The sequence below is a fragment of the Salmo salar genome, chromosome ssa12 (genome assembly GCF_905237065.1).
Source record: "Salmo salar chromosome ssa12, Ssal_v3.1, whole genome shotgun sequence".
Taxonomy (NCBI): Eukaryota; Metazoa; Chordata; class Actinopteri; order Salmoniformes; family Salmonidae; genus Salmo; species Salmo salar.
In genome coordinates this window covers 29,344,059-29,365,232 of record NC_059453.1, presented here as the reverse complement: position 1 = coordinate 29,365,232, position 21,174 = coordinate 29,344,059, and the positions used below count along the sequence as shown (strand labels likewise).

Below are 21,174 nucleotides of genomic sequence, written 5' to 3'. Positions count from 1 at the left end.
TATAAATATGAACTTGATAGAACTAAAAATGCATGCATTGTCTAACATAATGTCCTAGGAGTGTCATCTGATGGAGATTGTAAAAGGTTAGTGCATCATTTTAGCTGGTTTTATGGTTTTGGTGACCCTGTCTTTGAATTGACAAAACATTACACACAACTCTTGTAAATGTACTGTCCTAACATACTCTAAATTTATGCTTTCGCCGTAAAACCTTTTTGAAATCGTAAAACGTGGTTAGATTAAGGAGATGTTTATCTTTCAAAGGGTGTAAAATAGTTGTATGTTTGAAAAATTTGAATTTTGACATTTATTTGGATTCAAATTTGCCGCTCTTGAAATGCACCTGCTGTTGATGGAGTGCACCACGGGTGGGACGCTTGCGTCCCACCTAGCCCATAGAGGTTAACTGTCAATCTACAGTACAGCTAGTGTACTGCTTAAAAGCAGGGAATACTGACAGAGGCCTTGTCTAGCTGTAATGACTGAGGGAGGACAGTACAACACACTATCAGACTCGTATTCATTATAGAGGGAACTGTGTGTCTGTGTGTGGTGCATTAGTATCTAATCCGGCTGAAAGGCTGGTTGATCTCTGCCTGGTAATAAGTAGGAGCTCAATCGTGTCTCCTCTCTCAGACCTGCCTATTAACCAGACCAGCGCTCCTGCACAGCACTAAGAATCCAACAACCTCATAGGCTACCACCCCCCGTCACCCGCCCCCTACTACCCCCTCGACCAATCACAATGCCCGGTCAGTCTAACTGGCATCTCTCCCCACCACCATCCTCCCTGCTGATATTCCTTGGCTCCTGTCCAAAAAGCAGGGGGTAAGCTCGCTGTCACTGTTCTGAATGTTGAAATCACCCTCAGAATAGAAAGGGGTGGAAGGAGGGGGATGGGGACATTGGATCGGGATATAAAAATATCCGGTGGAACCCTTTAAGTGATGGAATTTTCCGAAAGAGAGTCTCCGACTCTAACACACCACGCTGTACAGTATAACCACCTGACTGGGTTCCTGTATCCAAGATCATAACAAGCCATTGTTCACTGCTGTGCTGCCTCACTCATCCATAGGAACAGCATTGAAATCGAAACCTGTGTATTGATGTGTAGCCTATATTTTGGGTAATTAGAGGGCTCATCCGTAAAAGAGACCTTGGTCTCAGCATGACTTCTTGTCAAAATAAAAGGTTAAATGAAACATTTAGCGATTCCCAAAATTTAATGTTACAGATATCTATTTCTGCACCGCAGCAGACAAACTGAACATCTTTTTTTTTTTATTCCCATGTTTTTAATTTTTTTTATTGAATATCCGAAACATACTAAAATCATACTTGCAGTGAAGACGCTCAACAACTACAGAATACCAGTTATCCAACAGACTCCCATTCAGAGCGACACAGGCCAAAAAACGTGAACCCGAACCCTCCAAGATGCCCCCACAGTACCCCCACAGCTGTCCCTCAACCATTCGAGACCCCTCCCACAGCCCACCCAAGAAAAAATTTAAAAAATACAATTAATTCCATTCCCCACCCCCAAGAACCCCCCAATGCACCAACAACCATGAACTAAAGAGAAAAAAGAAAGAAAACAGCTAAATATGCCCCCCCCCCTAAAAAAAAATACATTTAAAACAAAAGGACATCAAGGTCAACTAAAGTCATAACAGCAATGCCAACTGTATATGTTTGTGTGCATGTCTGGCACTAGTACATGTATGTGTGTGTTCTTGTATGGGTTTATTTGAATGAGAGTGTGTGCATATGCATGTGTACAAACACCTGCACGGCATCAGCCTCAAGCAAACCGGCATTAGTTGAAAAAAACACTGCCACTTAGTGTCATTCAAATGTACTTTTTATTATGTTTTATTTTTACCTTTGACCATCATTTTATCTCCCACACAGCAACTCCACTCGTCGCCAATTCCACATCCCAACCCTCAGCCCATCCCATCCATCTCTGCTGGCCACCCACGTCGGGTTTCTACGCAACACATATATCTTTCAACTATGCTATGATGTTTAGCATACAATTTCAATCTATCTAATTGAATAGAATCCACAAATTGCGAGTTGAAGATAAATACTTTTACTAAGAGTATTAGTATATTAGTAATTGACTGACCCGGTCTCTCCAGATCTCCTAACAGTACTATTTTTAAGGTCAATTTTAGATCAATGCTATGCATTTTCAGCAATTCCTGAACCTGAGACCAGAAACAGGCTACCTGAGGTGCAATACCAAAATAAATCTATTGATTCTGTATCCTCACAACAAAATCTGCAGCGCTTCAATGTTTTTATGCCCCAAATATTCAACATTTTGTTGGTGGCAAGAATATAATAATTTTAGCTGAAAAGAATAAAGTCTTGAATCTTGCGTTGTTTTATATATCAACTCATACACCCTGTACCATGGAAACAGTACATCAAAAATCTCTTCCCAACTAGTTTGCAATCTGTATGGCACAGTTGTCAAAATCCTGGTCCTCAAATCAAACTGGTATACTTTCCTATTTATGCTATTTTTATTCCTTCCCCAGTTTTGATCCTTTATACTGGGCAGACAGACCAGTTCCCTAACTCCTCCCATTGCCACCTGCCTCCTCCATTTTTGGGGTAATGCTGTAATCAATTGGTTGTACTCTTGGATTGAGCAGACCTTCCCGTACAATTCTGATAACTCCAAGGAGGACATAACTCTACCATTCCAATTTACAATATCATTTAAGAACAAAATACCCTTTTTGAAACATCTTTCCCATAAATACTGCCATTTTATCAACCAGCACATTTGAGTTGAGCCATAATATGTTATATTTTACCATCTTTACAGGGTGATGAAATTGAAATTGTAGCCAGCTCTGCAATGCTTGTTTGAAAAAGAGAGATACTATGAAGAAAAGTATCATTTTCAATTAATCGAAAATGAGACATGGCAATCTGCACAAAGGCAATTTTTAAACAATGGATGAGCTTTACTTGGTCATCTACTTGAGAACCATTTAGGGTTGAAATAAAACTTTTGAATGAGTGAAGCTTTTAGAGAGGTTTAGTGTTTTTATATTTAATCATCTCAACCCACCCAATTCATATTCATTATATAGATAGGCACGTTTTATTTTGTCTAGTTTAGCGTCCCAGATATAGCAAAATATTATTTGCTCATATGATTTCAAAAAAACAACAATGATGAGTTGGCAGCGCCATAAGTGAGTACATTACATTTACATTTAAGTCATTTAGCAGACGCTCTTATCCAGAGCGACTTACAAAATGGTGCATTCACCTTATGATATCCAGTGGAACAACCACTTTACAATAGTGCATCTAAATATTTTAAGGGGGGGGTTAGAAGGATTACTTCATCCTATGTATTCCTTAAAGAGGTGGGGTTTCAGGTGTCTCCGGAAGGTGGTGATTGACTCCGAGTAAACTGAGATATGACTAAGGAGTTAGTCAGGGCAATTTTTCCATAAATAGACAGGTATTTACCTCTCCATGGTTGCAGGATCTTGTCTATTTTTACAAGTTTTCTATTGAAATTCATTGCGGAGAGCTTATTTATATATTTTGTGATATGAATACCGAGTATGTCTACTTCACCATCAGCCCATTTTAAAAGTAAACTGCAGGGCAATGTAAAAGCTGTATTTTTTTAAAGACAATACATTATATTGTACACTTATCATAATTAGGTTTTAGTCCAGAGAGCACAGAAAAGTTATCTAGATCTTCAATGAGACACTGCAGGAATCTTGCTTGCGGTCTTAATTTAAAACTTGAGTCATCCGCATACATGGACACCTTTGTTTTTAAGCCTTGGATTTCTAATCCTCTAATGTTGTTATTGGATCTGATTTAAATAGCTAGCATTTCGATGGCCATAACGAATAGATATGGTGACAGTGGGCACCCTTGTTTAACTCCTCCTGACAATTCAAAACTCTGAGAAGTAGTCGTTATTTACTATTTTAAACCTGGGGTTGCTATACATTATTCTTTTTACCCATTTTATAAAATATTTACCGAAATTGAAAAATCCAGGCATTTATAAATAAAATACAGTCTAACTTTATCAAATGTTTCATGATGTTCTATTATTTCTAGTAGGTGTCGTATATTATCTCCAATGTATTGTCCATGTAAAAAATCTGATTGATGAACAATACCTGGTAAAACCCTTTTAATTCTGAGTGCTATACATTTCGCTAGTATTTTTGCATCACAACATTGAAGTGTAAGGGGTGTAAAGTGTAAAGATAGACTGGGTCTTTATATTTGGCATCTGGGTCTTGTTTTAATAGAGAAATCAGACCTTCCTGCTGAGTACCTGACAGACTACCATTTCTATAGGAGTAGTTAAAACAATCTAACAATGGAGCTTTAGTATATCAAAAAACTACTTGATATACCTCAACGCCAACAAGCTCTAGGGTTTTTCCAGACTGAAAGGATTTAATAGCCTCAAAGTTATTCCTCTGAAATTTGGCCATCACACTGATCTTTCTGTACATTTGTTAAATTTTCCGTTTTTATATTATTTGGAAAGAATTACTTACCGTAATCTTCATTTAGTGGGAGAGGATGAGACGGAAAAGAGAAAATCTGCCTAAAATAATTAGCTTCCTCTTAAAATATAATTCGGAGAATCATAGATGACGGTGTCTGCAGAAACGAGTTTCTGCAAATTATTTGTGTTAGCGTTCCTGTACTGGAGATTCAGGAAGAATTGAGCATTTTTCTCCATATTCCATCCAGTTAGCTTTATTTTTGTAATAGATTACATTAGATTGTTCTTGAATAAGTTATTTTTGTTGTTTTTCCTCTTACTTATTTTGTACCTCTGAAGTATTATTTGTATTGCTATCTACCTGTACTATTAGTTCAGGGATTTCCCTTGTTAGTCTTGTCTCTTTAGCCAGAAACTGCTTTTTTATTATTGATGAATATTGAATTGAATGACCCCTGAAGGTACATTTAAAGGTATCCCAAACAATAAGGGGATTTGCTGAACGTATATTATACTGGAAAAATTCAGTTAAAAATTATTTTGTCTTATTTTTAACTAAGTTGTCCTCCAGTAAACTTTGATTAAATTTAGAATATCTCCGTCCACGTGGAAAATCTATAAGACTTTTGTGAATGCTAATTACATGATGATCCCATCACATTGTCTCCTATTAAAACTTTAACCTTTGATGCAAGAGAGAAAGAGACAAGAAAGTAGTCAAAACAACTAGCTTGATTAAGTCTCCATGTATATCTCACTAGGTCGGGGTTCTTTAGTCTCCAAATATCCACTATTTCTAATGTGCCCATAATATTTGTGATTTCCTTAAGGGCACGGTGATGACAGTTTGTAGAGTGATTACCTTTACGGTCCATTGAGGTACTTTACACTGTGTTCTAGTCTCCTACCATAATGATTTGATCATTTGTTGCCTGTAAGTTCAATACATTTGAATGTTTTCGAAGAAATATGGATCATCCTGATTTGGACCATATAGATTAATGAGCCAAATCTCTTTTTCATCCACTTTCATATTTAAAAAGGATCCACCTTCCTTCCTTTTTTATTTATTTATTTCACCTTTATTTAACCAGGTAGGCAAGTTGACAAGAAGTTCTCATTTGCAACTGCAACCTGGCCAAAATAAAGCAAAGCAGTTCGACACATACAGAGTTACACATGGAATAAACAAATATACAATAATACAGTACAAAAATCTATAAACAGCATGTGCAAATGAGGGAGGATAAGAGAGGTAAGGCAATATATAGGCCATGGTGGCGAAGTAATTACAATATAGCAATTAAACACTGGAATGGTAGGGTGTGCAGAAGATGAATGTGCAAGTAGAGATACTGGGGTGCAAAGGAGCAAGATAAATAAATAAATACAGTATGGGGATGAGGTAGATTGGATGGGCTATTTACAGATGAGCTATGTACAGGTGCAGTGATCTGTGAGCTGCTCTGACAGCTGGTGCTTAAAGCTAGTGAGGGAGGTAAGAGTCTCCAGGTTCAGAGATTTTTGCAGTTCGTTCCAGTCATTGGCAGCAGAGAACTGGAAGGAGAGGCGGCCAAAGGAAGAATTAGCTTTGGGGGTGACCAGTGAGATATACCTGCTGGAGCGCGTGCTACGAGTGGGTGCTGCTATGGTGACCAGTGAGCTAGATAAGGCGGGGCTTTACCTAGCAGAGACTTGTAGATGACCTGGAGCCAGTGGGTTTGGCAACGAGTATGAAGCGAGGGCCAGCCAATGAGAGCATACAGGTCGCAGTGGTGGGTAGTATATGGGGCTTTGGTGACAAAACAGATGGCACTGTGATAGACTGCATCCAATTTGTTGAGTAGAGTGTTGGAGGCTATTTTGTAAATGACATCGCCGAAGTCGAGGATCGGTAGGATGGTCAGTTTTACGAGGGTATGTTTGGCAGCATGAGCGAAGGATGCTTTGTTGCGAAATAGGAAGCCGATTCTAGATTTAATTTTGGATTGGAGATGTTTAATGCGAGTCTGGAAGGAGAGTTTACAGTCTAACCAGACACCTAGGTATTTGTAGTTGTTCACATATTCTAAGTCAGAACCGTCCAGAGTAGTGATGCTGGACGGGCGGGCAGCGAACGGTTGAATAGCATGCATTTAGTTTTACTTGCATTTAAGAGCAGTTGGAGGCCACGGAAGGAGAGCGAATCATTCCTGACTATTTGCACATTTGAAATTTTTGTTAGTTAATGCCACCACACCTTTTGAGTTCCTTTGTCCATGACAGAAAATTATTTCACCACCCCATTCCTTTTCCCACGCAACTTCATCTAAGGATGTAGAGTGAGTTTCCTGAACAGTATATGTTATATTCCTTTTCTTATAGCCATGTAAAGACTGATCTTTTTATAATCTGCTAAACCGTTACAATTATAATTGGCTATACTTATTTCACCCCTTACCATAACTAGATACTATTCTCAGTCTAAATTAACCATAATTAGTGCTTGTAAAGTTACTGCCATCAGAGGTATTATGAAGGTCAAAACTAGAGCTTTCAAATGTCTGATATTTAGAATTCAAGAAATAGGTTCTAGCAATATGTGTTTTATTCCCTTGCCTGTTTGCCTGTGAGCCAATACCACAGATGTTATAAAATTAAGATATTATGTTTGTTACAATATATATTACAAGATGTGTGTAGTAAATGAGTCGGTTGATGTGTATGATATTGGATGTGATTTAGTGAGAGTGTGTACGATGTCTGTATAAGAGTAAGACTATAATGTGTGATGTCCAAATAAAAAAATAACTCCAATTTGCATGGTTGAGTGTCTATGTGTGTAACATGTAGTGCGTATAGCCTTAATATTCATGATAATTGTAATCCATATCTTATCACCATCATAATTACATCATAATTACCTTTAACATCATTGAAAAACACATCCCAGCATTTCCATAGCAATTGATGTTTCACATGATGATGAAAGAGACCTTGCATTACTCTAGAGACGGCTTCACTACAGTACAAATGTTATTATTCCCCAAGGCCCCTATTCTGATATCTTCCCCTTGCTTGTTGTAAACATATATAAACTTGTAGACAAGTACATAAAAAAGACAAACAATAAACACATTAAATTATTAAACAGTTTGACAACAGAGAGAAGGAGAGAAGAGAAAGAGAGCGAGATTGTGTGTGTGTGTGTGTATGTATAAGTCTGTATGTGTAAGCGAGCATGTAATGGAGTACGTGTGTTCATATCCACACGTTTTTCTCCCTTGGAAAATGATTTATTGTTATTGTGCTGAATGTGCCCTGCTGCCCTTCATAGAAATAGATTCAATATAACGGGCATCCCCATTCAAGTCAATGTTATAATCATCTGGTCTGAACCAGAGATTTAACATGACAGCACAGTGCCAGCGCTCTGTCCCTAACAGAGTCTTAGTGTTGGAACTGTCTCACACTAAACCCAAAGTAGTTGCCATTCAATCTAAATCCTAGAAAGCACAGTACAATTTGAAGACTTAACTAGCAGCTGGGCCTAATCCGAAAAGAGCCAAAAAAAAGCAGCATAATTGTGCCGACTAAGACAGTACTGCATCCAGCTACGACACTGAGCAACCGCTCTGTCTGCTCCAGGAGTTCCTCCTCACAGGAGTTCCTCCTCACAGGAGTTCCTCCTCACAGGAGTTCCTCCTCACAGGAGTTCCTCCTCACAGGAGTTCCTCCTCACAGGAGTTCCTCCTCCACAGGAGTTCCTCCTCCACAGGAGTTCCCTCCAGAGACAGCACAGACTCGCAGGGGGTGGTGGTGAGCATGGTGCCCTGCTTCTCACTTCTAATTACCCTCAAGGAAGCCAGGTGAGAGGAGAGAGGAAGGAGAAAAGCAAAAGGGGATGAGAGAATGAAAAGCGAGAAAGAGAGAAATGTACAGTAAAGGTTGTCAAATAGCATAGTTGTCCCATGACAGAACGAGAGAGAAAGAGACAGGAAGCAAGCAAGATAGCAATACAGACAGAGGGAAGGCACCAGTTTAGGGGAAATGACAAGGGCAGTGTGACTGTGCCCTTGTGTCCCTGCCAGTCTCCACTGAGCTGCTGACACCGTCACCCCCAGAGTCAGGCTGACACGTTGGGTTGGCTGGGGATCAAGTTACACCTGCCTGGCAGAGGCACTCCACACAGAGAGAGACTAGCTGACACACTCAAGTGAAGCAGTGCTCTCTGAACCTGCCTGGCACTCCAGTCTAGTAGGCCTATACCGTATCATATGCCTGTTATATACTGTGGAAGACCTATAGCCTAGATACATGTAAACTCAGCAAAAAAAAGAAACGGGCCTTTTCAGGACCCAAAGATAATTCGCAAAAATCAAAATAACTTCACAGATCCTCATTGGAAAGGATTTAAACACTGTTTCCCATGCTTGTTCAATGAACCATAAACAGTTAATGAACATGCACCTGTGGAACGGTCGTTCAGACACTAACAGCTTACAGACGGTAGGCAATTAAGGTCACAGTTATGAAAACTTAGGACACTAAAGAGGCCTTTCTACTGACTGAAAAACACCAAAAGAAAGATGAACAGGGTCCCTGCTCATCTGTCTGAACGTGCCTTACGCATGCTGCAATGAGACATGAGGACTGCAGATGTGGCCAGGGCAATGAATTGCAATGTCCGGAAGGTGAGATGCCTAAGACAACGCTACAGGGAGACAGGATGGACAGCTGATCGTCCTCGCAGTGGCAGACCACGAGTAACAACGTCTCAGTTGTTGAATCTGATGTTCATACAAATATTTACGCATGTTAAGTTTGCTGAAAATAAACACAGTTAACAGTGAGAGGACGTTTCTTCTTTTGCTGAGTTTATATCGCCTTTCCCCATGTTTTTGGATTACACACCCTTTGTATATATAGATTGATTTGCTTAGCCACTTTAAAGCACACTTCTAACAATTGTTTATGGATAAAAATAGTAGCTGAGTTGAGCATTCAAAGGCATTGCATTGCAAAGGTTTCCTTCCATCTGTGAGCTGTATATAAACTCTGCATGACCAGAATCAAAGCAGACAGAAAGCATAACAGGAAGGAAAGACTTTTATGGTCTGTGAGGATCCTGCTACACAAAAATAGCAGCGCTTGTTAAGAGGGACTAACTGGTGTGTGTTTGAGACGCACAGCGCGTCTGAGGTGTGTTCACAGAGAGATGCTGGAGCTGCTGCTCACACCGGGGAGGAAGAGAGGAAAGCCAGAGGATGAAAAGAGAGGCAGAGCAACACCAATTAAGAACGACAGCCGTCGGGAAAGGGAGATAGGGCAAGAAGAGACGAGAGAGATGGGGGGGGGGGGGGAGCATCTGTGAAGGGAGAGAGAAAGCTCACTGGGGAGCAGAGGAAAAACGCAAAACGCAGCAGGATAGAGGAAGGCGAGAGAGAGAGAGAGAGAGAGATATGGAGAAAAGAGAAGCTTAATAATATCCATGCACCTTGGGTGAGCAAGCGAGGAGCGCCAGAGGAGAAGAGGGGGGTATAGCAGGGGGGAGAGAGAAAGAGAGAGACAGTCAGGCTCAGGCTGGAGGGCAGTGTGCAGAGCAGAACTAGACGTCCCTGACAGAGACAAGGTTGCCATGATGGCCGCAAGGCAAACAGTGCTGCTGCGTGTTCTGGAGCCTTCCGGCTAACACTGCCACTGTACGAACGAACGACGGAGCAAAGCCATGGAGGATGAGGAAGGGAAGAGAGGGGGGTGAAGCCACCACAGTCTCCATCCCCCTTCCTTTTGCTTTCCTGCAGTCAGGCATTAGGAAAGCTACAGCTCTCCTGAGCCCTTTCACACAGCCATTATCCAGGACGGCTACCAACAACCTGGCTGGAGAGTAGTAATCCCACAGCCACCATTAAAGACGGAGGAGACTAGTGTAATCTTAGGCTGTGTCCAAAATGGCACCCTTTTCCCTATAAAGTGCACTGCTTTTGGCCAGCTCTGGCACTAGCCTTAGTCTAGTTCAGTTTTAAAGGATCAGTCAGCAGTTAATACATCCATTTTGGGATTTATAAATGAATGATATGTACCCATTGATTGTGGGAAAATATAACTTAGAAATGCCTCATGCGCTTAGTTTAACTGTCGTACCACATCAGAATCAAAAAAATGTTTGTTTTAATCCAATGTTTGTAAACAAAAGTAAATGTAAACAATATTTAGCCTCAAAACATGCACAGAAATATACATTTTTAAGTCATGGATGGCCATAGCCCGGTCTATGAATTTGAGGGTGGTTACATTTCTCCAGCCCCATCCCTCAGCTTTTTACCGAAACAGGGGTGGGGAGTTGGCTTTGTTATTGTTTCAATTGCTCATCGCCGCTTTAGTGCTGATGGACGGGAAAACAAGCCTGTAAATTCCCCAACTAAAGTAATAAAAACAGCGTGTCACTCTCAGTTCTGGAGCATTCTGCTCATTCCAGTTACCAGTGCTGCTTTAAAGCCAGGTGGAGATCATCATGTGGAAATATGCAGCCTGCCCTTATGAGTGGGAACAACAGCTATCTCAACTATGCTGCTGGGCTGACTCAATGAATGGAAAAGAGGGGGGGTGGTTTTCATACTCTTGGTTGCTGGCGGCGAGAGCCCAACAAAAGCTAAGAATAAAACTCCTTTGAAGTTTTCTTTTAGAAATTATTAGACGTCAGTGTCGTCCACAGCTGCTTCCTCACCAAGTCAACAGGGAACTTTTGTTCTGGCAGTTCATTAGGTAAAGAAATCAAACTTCAGGTTGATAAAAAAGCTTCCGTTGTGCCAAAGGCTATAGACTATTGAGCATATTGCAGTGTATAGAGACAGCACGGAGAGTCTGTCAGTTTCTATACTTTTATTTATTTAACAAGACAAGTCAGTTAAGAACAAATTATTATTTACAATGACGGCCTACCCCGGCCAAACCCTCCCCTAACCCGGACGACGCTGGGCCAATCACGGGATCGAACCAGGGTGTGTAGTGACGCCTCGAGCACTGCGAAGCGGCGCCTTAGACCTCTGCGCTCAATGGCTATGTTTAGACAGGCAGCCCAATTCTGATATTTTCCCCCACTAATTAGTCTTTTCACATCAGATCTCTTTCAGAGCTGATCTGATTGGTCAAAAGGAGAGAAAAAAAATATCAGAATTGGGCTGCTTGTCTAAAAGCAGCCTAAGCTGCCAGAGAAATGTGGATTGTGGACTGTGACCCCGACAATAAGGAAAAGTACCCTCGTACTTTATTCTAAGGCTGAGAAGAGTTATATGACCATAACTGTAATAGAGAAAAGCTCTTAGTAGAACACTGTACTCTGATAACCTGTACTTTAGCTGGGTTGACAAGCCACATAGGCCACTGGAGAGGTGAGAAAAGTGGGTTTATTTGTGAGACAGTCATTCTACTTTTTATTTTTTTTGTTTCACCTTTATTTAACCAGGTAGGCCAGCTGAGAACAAGTTCTCATTTACAACTGCGACCTGGCCACGATAAAGCAAAGCAGTGCGGCAAAAGCAAGTGTTACACATGGGATAAACAAACGTACAGTCAGTAACACAACGGAAAATCTGTATACAGTGTGAGCAAATGAAGTAAGGAGGTTAGGCAATAAATAGGCCAATAGTGGCAAAGTAATTTCAATTTAGCAATTTACACTATAGTGATATATGTGCAGATGAGGATGTGCAAGTAGAAATACTGGTGTGCAAACGAGCAGAAAAACAAAAACAAATATGGGGATGGGGTAGGTAGTTGGTTGGATGGGCTATTTACAGATGGGCTGCAGCGATCGGTAAGCTGCTCTGACAGCTGACGCTTGGAAGGAACTGGAAGGAAAGGCGGCAAAAGGAGGTATTTGCTTTGGGGGTGACCAGTGAAATATACGTGCTGGAGCGCATGCTATGGGTGGGTGTTGCTATGGTGACCATTGAGCTGAGATATGGCGGAGCTTAACCTAGCAAAGACTTATAGATGACCTGGAACCAGTGGGTTTGGCGACGAATATGTAGCGAGGACCAGCCAATGAGAGCATACAGGTCGCAGTGGTGGGTAGTATATGGGGCTTTGGTGACAAAACGGATGACACTGATAGACTGCATCCAATCTCCTGAGTAGAGTGTTGGAGGCTATTTTGTAAATGACATTCTAGATTTAACTTTGGATTGGAGATGCTTAATGTGAGTCTGGAAGGAGAGTTTACAGTCTAGCCAGACACCTAGGTATTTATAGTTGTCCACATATTCTAAGTCAGAACCGTCCAGAGTAGTGATGCTACTTGGGCGGGCGGGTGTGGGCAGCGATCGGTTGAAGAGCATGCATTTCATTTTACTAGCATTTAAGAGCAGTTGGAGGCCACGGAAGGAGTGTTGTATGGCGTTGAAGCTCGTTTGGAGGTTTGTTAACACAGTGTCCAAAGAAAGTCCAGATCTACGCAGACGAAACCATTCTGTGTACAGGTGGATCAGAGAATCACCAGCAGCAAGAGTGACATCATTGATTTATACAGAGAAAAGAGTCGGCCCAAGAATTTAACCTGTTATGGCTAGGGGGCAGTATTTTCACGGACGGATAAAAAACTTACCGATTTAATCTGATTAGTACTCCTGCCCAGAAACTAGAATATGCATATAATTATTAGCTTTGGATAGAAAACACTCCAAAGTTTCTAAAACTGTTTGAATGGTGTCTGTGAGTATAACAGAACTCATTTGGCAGGCCAAAACCTGAGAAGATTCTGTACAGGAAGTACCCTGTCTGACCATTTCTTGGCCTTGTTGATTATCTCTATCTATTACAGGGGATCTCTGCTCTTACGTGACACTTTCTACGGCTCACATGGACTCTCAGAAGGCGGCAAAATGCTGAATCGTGGCATTGCAGGCTCTGGCTGAAACAAAGTAGCGCGTTTGGGTAGTGGCTGGTTACAGTACTGTGAGACTCAGGCTCGTGCCCGCGTCGACCGAAAGCTTTGTTTTCTTTCCTCTGTTTAGCTAAACGGATATTCCCGGTCAGAATATTATCGTTTTTTTACGCGAAAAATGGCATAAAAATTGATTTTAAACAGCGGTTGATATGCTTCGAAGTACGGTAATGGAATATTTAGAAATCTTTCGTCACGAATTGCGCCATGCTCGTAACCCTGATTTACCATTTCGGATAGTGTCTTGGAACGCACGAACAAAACGCCGCAATTTGGATATAACGATGGATTATTTTGGACCAAACCAACATTTGTTATTGAAGTAGCAGTCCTGGGAGTGCATTCTGACGAAGACAACAAAGGTAATGAAACTTTTGTAATAGTAAATCTGATTTTGATCAGGGCTAAACTTGGTCGGTGTCTAAATGGCTAGCCGTGATGGCTGGGCTATCTACTGAGAATATTGCAAAATGTGCTTTCACCGAAAAGCTATTTTAAAATCGGACATATCGAGTGCATAGACGAGTTCTGTATCTATAATTCTTAAAATAATTGTTATGTTTTTTGTGAACGTTTATCGTGAGTAATTTAGTAAATTCACCGGATGTTTGCGGGGGGGTATGCTAGTTCTGAACGTCACATGCTAATGTAAAAAAGCTGTTTTTTGATATAAATATGAACTTGATTGAACAAAACATGCATGCATTCTATAACATAATGTCCTAGGGTTGTCATCTGATGAAGATCATCAAAGGTTAGTGCTGCATTTAGCTGTGGTTTTGTTTTTTGTGACATTATATGCTAGCTTGAAAAATGGGTGTCTGATTATTTCTGGCTGGGTACTCTGCTGACATAATCTAATGTTTTGCTTTCGTTGTAAAGCCTTTTTGAAATCGGACAGTGTGGTTAGATTAACGAGAGTCTTGTCTTTAAAATGCTGTAAAATAGTCATATGTTTGAAAAATTGAAGTTTTCGGATTTTAGAGGAATTTGTATTTCGCGCCACGCCCCTCATTGGATATTGGAGCAGGTGTTCCGCTAGCGGAACGTCTAGATGTAAGAGGTTAACCCTGTGGCACCCCCATAGAGACTGCCAGAGGTCCGGACAACACGCCCTCCGATTTGACACACTAAACTCTGAGAAGTAGTTTGTGAGCTAGGTGAGGCAGTCAGAGAAACCAAGGCTGTTGAGTCTGCCGATAAGAATACGGTGATTGACAGAGTCGAAAGCCTTGGCCAGGTCAATGAAGACGGCTGCACAGTACTGCTTTTTTATCGATGGTGGTTATGGTATCGTTTAGGACCTTGAGTGTGGCTGAGGTGCACCCGTGACCAGCTCGGAAACCAGATTGCATAGCAGAGAAGGTACGGTGGGATTCGTTTGTTCTGTTTGTTCACTTGGCTTTCGAAGACTTTAGAAAGGCAGGGCAGGATGGATATAGGTCTGTAGCAGGTTGGGTCTAGAGTGTCTCCCTCTTTGAAGAGGGGGATGACCGCGGCCGCTTTCCAATCATCAGGAATCTCAGACGATACGAAAGAGGTTGAACAGACTAGTAAATAGGGGTTGCAACAATGGCGTTGGATACTTTTCGGAAGAGAGGGTCCAGATTGTCTAGCCCAGCTGATTTGTAGGGATCCAGATTTTGCAGCTCTTTCAGAACATCAGCTGTCTGGATTTGGGTGAAGGAGAAGCAGGGGGGGGGGGGGCTTGGGCCAGTTGCTGCGGGGGATGCAGAGCTGTTGGCCGGGGTTGGGGTAGCCAGGTGGAAATCATGGCCAGCCGTAGAGAAATGGTCATTGAAATTCGATTATTGTGGATTTATCAAGGTACTGGAGTTAGCCCATAAGTAGTTTATTACAAAATCTGTTTGTCATTTAGTGCAGTGTTCAACTCATGGAAATCTATGAAGTCTTGTAAGAGGCTGAAGAAAATCAGCTAACATGTATGTAGGCTAAATGCAAACATGGACTCCAACCTGAAATGCAAGCCAAAGTTACTTCAACTCAAGATAGAGTATCATAAGCTGGCTGACAACAGTGCTGGAGCAACCTTTACAAACTCAGCTTTTGTTAATGTTATGTGGTTGTTTTTATTACTTCATCAAGATAACTACGCATTACGAAATGAAACCGACAGAAGAAAAAAGGGAAACAGTTGGACTCCTGAATGGAGCCAGTTGACTGCATTCCCTCAAGGTTGCTCTGACATTGACTGTCTGCCTTTCACTGCTGCCAACCACAGCAGTGAGACAGGATCTGTCAAAAGAAAAAAAAAGCAGAAAGCACAACAGTCTGAGAAAGAGGAAAAATAATATAGCTCAGATCTGATGGTTGATGGTTGACAAGATGGATGGGAAATTGAGCTAATGTGCAATAGGACAAGCAGGCCATCTTATCAAGGTACTGGAGTTAGCCCATAAGTAGTTTATTACAAAAAATGTTTGGCATTTAGTGCGGTGTTCAACTCATGGAAATCTATGAAGTCTTGTAAGATGCTGAGAAAAACAGCTAACGTGCATGTAGGCTAAATGCAAACATGGACTCCATACTGAAATGCAAGCCAATGTTGAAATATTTTGCCATTCAAAAGTGAAGTGAACAAACAAGTTCTCAATTGCCATGTGTGCTAAAGCACTGTCAACACAATGCAGTCAAACTATGCCAAGTATGAATGCCATTCATGTCACTGTGCTGATTTTTATTTATTTTTTTACATTTAACCTTTATTCAGACAAGCATCAATGAAGATGCGAGTGGAGATTTTGGCAGGTACGCTCAAAATAAAAAAAAGTCTCAACCTGACCTGGAAAAGCCTTAGCACACACGTGACTTATCCCACAGCATGTTGCCTAATATAACTTAGTTATCCACATAACTGCAAAACAAACATTGGCTATCCCTGAGAATTTTTAAGATGAAGTAAGTTGTCATTACATTGTCTAATAGTCTGACACAAACAGTACGGTAAGTCCAGCTTCTCTCTGTCCTCTACATGTGATGATGCCTCTCCTCACGTCTCTCCAATTAGCCAACATAACGGGGATCTGGGAGAGGGAGGCCTCCACCGGCCCCCGCCTCGACACCGACTGGACATTCCCCTAGATTGCTGCCAGACAGTTCCTGCCTGGGCTCCCCCTCCCGACCCCCTCCCCTGTGCCCCTGCCAGGCCCTCCCCACTAACACGGACCGGACATGCGCAGGCAGGCTGCACCATCGTTAATTACTGCCTTCTACATTATGGGTCCTGGCCGATCGACCTCACCCACACCGTCCACATAAGCAACGGTTATGGCACTGGGGCCCTTGGGGGAGGGATATTTCCATTTCCCACTTTCAACCTCTCTCACACACACACACACACACACACACACACACACACACACACACACACACACACACACACGAGAGGCCGACTCCCCTTGAAGTAATGACATATTGATTTTGTTTACTTTCAAGGAAGAATGCCTTAGTAGGAACTGACCATTGTTGGCAGGAAAAAAAACGAAAAACTAGCCGCCACCGTCCACCCCATTGAAAGATCTTCAATTCATTCCAATTTTGATTACATTACAACAGCTGTTTGGCCCAAGCTTTACCCCGGGATTTATAAAGAACACCATACTGCTATAGGATAATGGGTTTGGCAGAAGCCCTCATTGAATTAAGTTGATTTCACTGTTGATGCCCCTCTACCGCCAGCCCCTGACCAGCCTCAGCCATGACGGCCCCTTGGCACACAGAGAGAGCATGTCATCCATCAGGCCTGGGTTGTTTTCTGTTGCTGTTAAAGGCTCGTAATCGCCAGGCTTAGTATTGCAGCGGTGCACGGCAGCCTGGGCGAGACTGAGATCAGTGTGGGATGTGGATGGATAGATTGAGGCAAACGACACCCCGTGGGTTTGCCTACTCTGCTCGTGATGTTTTGTCTGCAAGGCTGTTGAGGATGGAGAGAATCCCGGCTTGTGTTCTTACATCCGCCTCAGGCAGCCTTCACTCTAATTTCAAACAAATGATCCTTCTGAACAGGAGATAAGGAAGGGTTTTGGTGTAGTGTTGCTAGGCAGCCATCCCTCGGCTCCTTTACAAGACTAATCAAAACAAACGTGTCGTAATCAGTCCGGGAATGAAACGGCTCCCTCTCCAGTCCCATGCATATTTCATTCCCTAAGCACAGCTCCACGTTGTTTTATAACATCTATCAAACCTGTCAAGTCAAATATTTTAATAAAGAATGCTTTTTTCAGAAAAAAATAAAAATAAAAAATGTAACTGAAGGCAAAATAATACCTGTAGGTTACAGGAATGTCATAAGCAGCCAACATCCTCATGTTAATACAACATGCCCAGTCAGTCCCTAGACTGCCCCTTCCTTCCCCATTGCCCTATCACCTGCTGTGGTCTGGAGAGGGTAATGTGTCCGCATGTCTCCAATCCCAAACAGTTTATGCATATATTATGAAGGCATAGTGAACTTTTTTAGTTTTGGTCTCCGGCAAGGGTTTTTCCCAGCTGTTCGCAGAGCCGAAGTCTACGCCCCATCGCCGGCCAACAGTAGGGATGCTTCAAATGAATGTCTGTTGTCCATTAAAGATGATCGGTGCAGTATTTTCTCAAAAAACACTTGAGAAATACTGCACCAAACATCTTAGTTAGATGTCAATTTAAAGTGACAATGATCTCCTTGGAAAAAACATCAAAATTAATGAAAGATTTGTTGAGTTATCCTAGATTTATTCGACTATTTTAAGGAATTGTATACTGGTTACGGCGTCTCCAGATGGACAAACAGTACTATTGTACATTTTTCAAGTGAAGATCTTTTAAGGGAGTATGCGAGCACACTCGTTCGGGCAGCTGAACCGAAGCATGCAGAAACCTTAAGCCACCAAACAGTATGGCAACCGACATAACTCCCCTTCACCAGCGACTGGCTTCCCCCCCACCCCCTTTTCACTGAGTACATACAGACCCCTAAAACGTCTTTACAATTGCCCCATCCCCTCCCCCTTGAATGCCCCCTCCAGGGGGGTTGAACAGGGGTGGCGAAGGAGTGGTGCCCCGTCCCCCTGACCCTGGGAGAGAGGAAGGTTGCTGGGGTGGAGGGAGAGGGGAGGCACCTTTACGAACTGATTAAGAACCGCAGCGCATTAACCAACTGGCAGCCTGAGCCTTCAGCTTGACATTAATGGTCACACTCCTCCCGGTAAGCACGTTAAGCATACTATATACCCACCATGTCCCCCACTCCTGGTCTCTCTCACTGCTCGCTATGCATTTCATTATTGCCCCACTGGTGTCTGACGATTGAGATAAGATGGGGGGTGGGGACTGTAGGATCTACTCCACCACTTTGGTATGGGAGGATGCATATGGATAGCAGGGGGAAAGCGACAGTTCAATCACAACTCATACCTTCCTCTACTGTATGAGAAGGGGGTAGTGATGTCTAACAAATAAACAAACACTGCCCAGTGCAGCCCACATTATTGTAGCAATTTGATGGAATGGAATCAGAGGAATAACAATGAACAGTCTCAAATATTATGGTGTGTGGGGTCAGCCTTTAGCCTACATTTCAAGGTCAATATGACACAATCAACTGATTTATAACATGGAAAGTATTCCCACTTCATGAAAAGCTGCTCTGTTCCTACAACACATGTATCCGCTAGAATCAGGAGAGCCAGTCCGTTCCAGTGCCATTTCAACCCGCGCTAAACCGACCATTAATTAGATTATGATATAATCTGCCTCTGGTGCTCCTGGTTTGCGATTCTGAACACAAAACTCTAGTGCATTTCCATCCAAACCCATGGATAAATCATGGTTGGCATTTTAGAGAAGGCAAACCCTGTCAATAACAGCGAACGTTACTAACGAGTTCTCATCAAATTCTTTATAACCGTGAAACTAAGCTGTTCAGCAATGCGCGTTACCCTTCTAGTTATATTTAAAGCTTCAGCTAATTGGTATCAAGTCTTATCAGCCTAGCTACTATCAGTGACATTGGCTCGTTGACTGTAAAGCAAAATAAATACTGACTAGGCTCGGTGTAATGTCATGGTAGGAATTTAACTTGCCATGTAATATAGCTGACGTTACCCTTTCCCATAATGTATTGCTATAAATCATCAGCTAATACAAGTTAGTAAATAAAAGCAATGTAACTATGAAAACTGGAAGAGTAGAAAAACACTAACGGTAGTGTTAGTCCTCGAGTCACATAATAATAGAACACAATGTATGGGGCTCGGGCTGGTGGACGGCGCTTGTCAAACAAGCTGTGGTTGGATTTCAATAAGGTGTTCCTTACCTTGCGTAATCACACGTTGAGCTTTGGCAGCTTTCAATACAGAGTTGGTGCATGACAGAGAATGATGCAGAAAAGCATTCTCCTGTGCCTTTTCCGAAAAATACCCGTAAATGACAAATCAGGAATTCAGTCTTCGCAGTTCTCCAGCTAGCTAGCATTAGCCAAGTTCAGCTCTCCTGCTGCAGGGGCTTACTGACTGGATAACTGTTTGAGCAGCTTCATAACAAAAAATACCGAGATCGATACTTGAAAAACACACAGTAAGAAATTTGTATTTCAGCGCAACGATGCACTAAAAGTACAATTTTCGCAACGAAAAAAACATGCTAAACGTCAAAGTATCACGATATAGAAAAAATATCGAAAAAAGCAGCAAAACGAAAAAGCAAGAGAAACAATTCGACTCAAAAAGTAGCGGAGTTAACGTTAGCTAGTTGGCATTAGTCATCGACTGTTGTAAGGAGTAATTTGCAAATGAAAGAAAATAGGCAGATTTCAGTAAATTGTCGACGAAAATGGCTAGCTAGCTAGGAAACTTGGGTTAAAGTGCAAAATGAAATAATTTGTGTTTAGGCCGCTAGCTGAGGAGCTAGCAGGTTAGCAACAACATCTGACCGACGACCTTGCTACTACGAATGCAAATTGAAAAACGAATCCAAGAAAATACATTCTCGAAAAATCCAAACGTAGGAGTGGACAGTCATAATGCGTTCAGTGAGCTCTCGTTGACAGCGTTCTTGCAGCCATTTTGTTCAAACTAAGACCGCTCTCTCTCTCCTCTGAGCAGAAATCATGTAGGAAGTGGCCCCCATGCCCAAGCAGCCAATCCACGTGATCTCCCACTAACAACACAGCGTGATCCAGCCCCGTCGTACCCTTGACAATGGCAGTCTGATTTGCTCAGTAGAATGAATGATGGACAGGCAGATATAGAGGATGATAAAATAGTGCATATCTTATTTGCAGCCTACCTTGGGCACTCTTCAGTTGCATATGTGTGGTAAATGTGTGGTAATCACTACCATATAGGTTATTTCTGTAGGCCATGTACATCAGCAATACGTTTATATTTATGGCAATGCAAAATAACACATTGAGTTCTGTGAATAAAAGGCAAAATAGTTTCAGTAATGTATCAACATAGTATGTGATTAGTTTGCAAATTAGAAGTTTATGCTAGAAGAATAAATAATTTTACAAGGGCCCTTGATTCTATCACATAACCTTCCTCAAAATCTTGAAGTCACATGAAGTCCACCAAGAAGGAGCCTATTTAAATTCCAGACTAATTAATAATTGATTGACGAAGGAAGACTATTCCCCTTGTTCTGCTTCTCAGATTCAAGAAAGGATTCTGGCCCCAACTCATTCTCAATGCCTCTTTTCTTATGGAAATGACCATGCATCGTG

The 21,174-nt window shown here is 41.9% G+C and overlaps 1 protein-coding gene across 1 annotated transcript in view; it reads right to left on the bottom strand.

Annotated features, from left to right (window-relative positions):
- The window catches only part of LOC106564661 (trinucleotide repeat-containing gene 6C protein), a 74,497-nt gene extending 53,918 nt beyond the window's left edge, over positions 1–20,579 (bottom strand). Inside the window, 1 exon segment of the mRNA XM_014130854.2 lies at positions 19,765–20,579. The gene's annotated coding sequence lies outside the window, so the exon portion shown is untranslated.
- Positions 20,580–21,174: the final 595 nt, after the last annotated feature.